This window comes from Castor canadensis, chromosome 8 (assembly GCF_047511655.1).
Source record: "Castor canadensis chromosome 8, mCasCan1.hap1v2, whole genome shotgun sequence".
Classification (NCBI taxonomy): Eukaryota; Metazoa; Chordata; class Mammalia; order Rodentia; family Castoridae; genus Castor; species Castor canadensis.
Window position 1 is genome coordinate 28508463 of NC_133393.1, and position 5422 is coordinate 28513884.

Below are 5422 nucleotides of genomic sequence, written 5' to 3' on the forward strand. Positions count from 1 at the left end.
GTACCTCAACATTATAAAAGCTATATATGACAAACCTACAGCCAGCATTATACTTAACAGTGAAATACTGAAACCATTCCCTCTAAAATCAGGAACCAGACAAGGATGCCCACTATCGCCACTCCTATTCAACATAGTACTGCAATTCCTAGCCAGAGCAATTAGGCAAGAAGAAGGAATAAAAGGAATACAAATAGGTAAAGAAACTATCAAAATATCCGTATTTGCAGATGACATGATCCTATATCTTAAATACCCAAAAAACTCTACTCAGAAGCTTCTAGACATCATCAATAGCTATAGCAAGGTAGTGGGATATAAAATCAACATAGAAAAATAGTTAGTTGCTCACTAATAATGAGCAAACTGAAAAAGAATGTATGAAAACAATTCCATTTACAGTAGCCTCAAAAAGAATCAAATACCTAGGTGTAAACCTAACAAAGGATGTGAAAGACCTCTACAAGGAAAACTATACACTTCTGAAGAAAGAGATTGAGGAAGACTACAGAAAGTGGAGAGATCTCCCATGCTCATGGATTGGTAGAATCAACATAGTAAAAATGTCGATACTCCCAAAAGTAATCTACATGTTTAATGCAATTCCCATCAAAATTCCAATGACATTCATTAAAGAGATCGAAAAATCTACAGTGAAATTTATATGGAAACACAAGAGGCCACAAATAGCCAAGGCAATACTCAGTCAAAAGAACAATGCAGGAGGTATCACAATACCTGACTTCAAACTATATTACAAAGCAATAACGATAAAAACAGCATGGTACTGGCACAAAAACAGACATGAAGAACAGTGGAACAGAATAGAGGACCCAGATATGAAGCCACACAACTATAACCAACTTGTCTTTGACAAAGGAGCTAAAAATATACGATGGAGAAATAGCCTCTTCAACAAAAACTGCTGTGAAAACTGGTTAGCAGTATGCAAAAAACTGAAACTGGATCCATGTATATCACCCTATACCAATATCAACTCAAAATGGATCAAGGATCTTAATATCAGACCCCAAACTCTAAAGTTGATACAGGAAAGAGTAGGAAATACTCTGGAGTTATTAGGTATAGGTAAAAACTTTCTCACTGAAACCCCAGCAGGACAGCAACTAAGAAATAGCATAGATAAATGGGACCTCATAAAGCTAAAAAGCTTCTGTTCATCGAAAGAAATGGTCTCTAAACTGAAGAGACCACCCACAGAGTGGGAGAAAATATTTGTCAACTGTACATCAGACAAAGGACTGATAACCAGAATATATAGGGAACTTAAAAAACTAAATTCTCCCAAAACTAATGAACCAATAAAGAAATGGGCAAGTGAACTAAACAGAACTTTCTCAAAAGAAGACATTCAAATGGCCAAAAAGCACATGAAAAAATGCTCACCATCTCTAACAATAAAGGAAATGCAAATTAAAACCACACTAAGATTCCACCTCACCCCTGTTAGAATAGCCATCATTAGCAACACCACCAACAACAGGTGTTGGCGAGGATGCGGGGAAAAAAGAACCCTCTTACACTGTTGGTGGGAATGTAGACTAGTACAACCACTCTGGAAAAAAATTTGGATGCTACTTAAAAATCTAGACATTGATCTACCATTTGCTCCAGCAATACCACTCTTGGGGATATACCCAAAAGACTGTGGCACAGGTTACTCCAGAGGCACCTGCACACCCATGTTTATTGCAGCACTATTCACAATAGCTAAGTTATGGAAACAGCCAAGATGCCCCACCACTGACAAATGGATTAAGAAAATGTGGTATCTATACACAATGGAATTCTATGCAGCCATGAAGAAGAACGAAATGTATCATTCACTGGTAAATGGATGGAATTGGAGAACATCATTCTGAGTGAGGTTAGCCTGGCCCAAAAGACCAAAAATGGTATGTTTGTGGACATTAGATCAAGGGGAAACACAACAATGGGGTTGGACTTTGAGCACATGATAAAAGCGAGAGCACACAAGGGAGGGGTGAGGATAGGTAAGACACCTAAAAAATTAGCTAGCATTTGTTGCCCTTAACACAGAGAAACTAAAGCAGATACCTTAAAAGCAACTGAGGCCAATAGGAAAAGGGGACCAGGAACTAGAGAAAAGGTGAGATCAAAAAGAATTAACCTAGAAGGTAACACACACGCACAGGAAATTAATGTGAGTCAACTCCCTGTATAGCTATCCTTATCTCAACCAGCAAAAACCCTTGTTCCTTCCTATTATTGCTTATACTCTCTCTACAACAAAATTAGAAATAAGGGCAAAATAGTTTCTGCTGGGTATTGGCGGGGGGAGAGGGAGGGGGCAGAGTGGGTGGTAAGGGAGGGGGTGGGGACAGGGGGGAGAAATGACCCAAGCCTTGTATGCACATAGGAATAGTAATAAAAAAAAAAGAAAACATTTAAATAAACCAATAGGTTTACCAGACATTAATTTGATTGTTTGTTACTTTGTTTTGTAAATCTTCAAAAACTGCTACTGTATTTATATAAATATTTAAATACTTTTAAATCATTGGCTCATGAAACATTTTTATATTTGATAAGCATTTTTGATGAGTACATTTGTTCACTCATAAAAAGATATACAAACACACACACACACTAGCATTTTTTCAGTCATAATTCAGTTAATTCACAAAAATTGAAATATTCAGTAAAATTTTCACTAGAATGTTACCATTCCATGTTTAACCTCAAGAACTGGCCAATAAATTGCATTTGTGCGAATCACCTATGTTGTTGTATGTACTTATAATCTGTTATTCCCATATAGCATTCCAATACGTGATATGCCATAATTGTTTTTAGCTTATCTTACTTATACTCATCCCATAAGAATATTTAGCTTCATGATGACAGGGCTTTCTCTGTTTTGATCTCTAAAATCTTTCTATCTGCCTGTCTGTCTGTCTATGTACTTATCTAATCAAGTACCTAGAACAGTGTCTGGTACTTCATGAAGATTTATTTAGTTATGTTCAAACTATTTTATAGCTGCCAGAAGAATTCCTTCAGACAGTGTATAAGCCTTTAAGCCTTGCATTAACTCTTTCTTGAGTCTGTGGTCCTTAAGATTATTCTTCTTATTTCACCTTTTACTTCTTTATTTCTCAGAGTGTAAATCAAGGGATTCAGCAGAGGAATCACCAGTGTATAGAAGCATGAAATGCTTTTGTTCATGTCGTGAATAACTGGATGGAGGCTGAAGGTACGTGGAGATGAGTGTACAGAAGAAAATGATCACTACAAGAAGATGGGAACTGCAGGTTCCAGAAGCCTTCCTCCTGCCTTGGGCTGACTTTATCTTCAGGACTGCATGAGTAATGTGCCCATAGGACACTAAAATGAGTGAGAGGGGCACTACCAAGAAGAAGACACTGACAGCAAAGACTTCAGCCTTGTTGATGGAGATGTCGGTGCAGGCCAGTTTCATTATGGCTGGGACTTCACAGAAGAAATGGTCCAACTGGTTTCTTCCACAGAAGGGAAGAGTCATGGTCAATGCTGTATGTACCACAGAATTGCCAAAGCCTGTAATCCAAGCAGTTATAACCAGCTGTAAGCAAAGTTGTGGATGCATGATCACCATGTAGTGGAGTGGGCAGCAGACAGTTGCATAGCGGTCATAGGCCATCATAGTCAGGAGGACACACTCCATTCCCCCAAGTCCCAAGGCAATGAGTAGCTGGGTCACACAGCCACCATAGGTGATGGTCTTATCCTTTCCTTTGAAGTTGACCAGTGTCTGAGGGACAGTACAAGTAGTCACATAAAGATCCATAAAAGAGAGATTGGACAGGAAGAAATACATTTGGGTATGGAGGTGAGGATCCACAATTAACAAAAAAATAATGGTGCCATTGCCTAGAATGCTCAAAAAGTATATGACCAGGATGACCCCAAAGAGAGCTGTTTCCAGCTGAGGCCTGTTGGAGAAGCCCAGGAGGTTGAATCCAGAGAAGGTGCTGTCATTGTCTCTTTCCATTGTACTCTTACCTGTTGAATCAAGAGACCTCTTAACTTTTATCTTGCAGGCTTTAATCCATGTTCTTTTTCCTAACCTGGGTAAAAGAGCTCAATTGGGAAATTAAAGTGTTTTCATAGTTACTTGTTTGTTGGCAAGAGAGGGGGTGATAAACAACTGCTATGTATGGAGTGCTTTTGATGGCATAAGCACTCTCTGGGTTTTTTCTCACAATAACTCAACAATATTGGCAATATCATTTCCTTTGTTAAATACATAAGAGCACAGAGGATTAAAGAGATTTGCTAATTTTCCAAGGTTGTCACGTAATAAAGTGGGACAGGTAAGTTTTAAACTCACCCCACAACATGATTTCACTACTGCTAGGGACACTGCCTTTTTATGATTATACAAAGTGAAGGATGCCTTGATTCTGTAAAAAAATAATTTCAGTTTTCCTAAATAAGTTACAAATTTGCTACTTCCCTGATTTCTCTATCCTGGTTTTCCTTCAAGGCATTGAAATATCTTAAAGTGGTTCTCCTAATTCTGTTTCATGCAGATAAATATTTTCTGAAGCTGCATAGAAAGGCAAACTCAACATTTGCCAATTTTATTTCAAGCAGAGTAGTATATTTTAATGAATAAACCAATGAAAACTTTTGGTACTGAAGTCTGGAATCATTTCATTGATTGGAAAGCTTCTATGAGAAATGCTTTTAGAGCTCACTGTATTCAAACCTCATATTTCAGGAGGACCAATCCTGAGTAATCATCATTGCTACCATTTTAAGTAAAAACCTAGAGAACAACCAAACCAATATTTAATTTTTCCCTTTATCTTCTTTTATAACTTTTAAATTTCTTTAGTGTAATGAAATAATTTATTTTTTCAACTTTTCCTTATACCCTTCCTAAAATAACAACTTCGCAAATATTATCCTTTTTCTCTATTAAAGTCCTTGGGACTGAAATCCTCCATCTCTCTATCTCACACAACACCTATGATGAAAGTTTAATAGTAAATAATAACTTAAGTAGAGTAATTTTATTATTATTATTATTATTTTATTGTTATTATTTTGGAGGGGTTAGGGATAAAACCTAGGACCCTATGCATGCTAAGCATTTGTTCTATCACTGAGTTTACAACTGGGTTTACACTAGCTCTGAGAGGAATGTCTTACAATAGTCAGAAAAGGCATCTGACTTATAGACACTTGTAAAAATATTTGCTGGATAAGTAAAAAATAGGAGAAACATAAAAACTGTCATGGGGTATGAATAATGAATTTGGGGATTATAGAAATTTTCAGGGTAAAGCCAAAAAGCCTCAACGAATAGTTATTAAATAGTTGTATTATCTCTCATATAAGAGAAAGTTCGGCAGCCTCAAAAAATTGGTCTACTTGGAAAGATGCACTTTAA

At 36.9% G+C, this 5422-nt stretch overlaps 1 pseudogene; it reads right to left on the minus strand.

The window, feature by feature from the left end:
• Positions 1-3072: 3072 nt before the first annotated feature.
• LOC109674050 (olfactory receptor 2B8-like) lies at positions 3073-4015 on the minus strand (annotated as a pseudogene).
• Positions 4016-5422: the final 1407 nt, after the last annotated feature.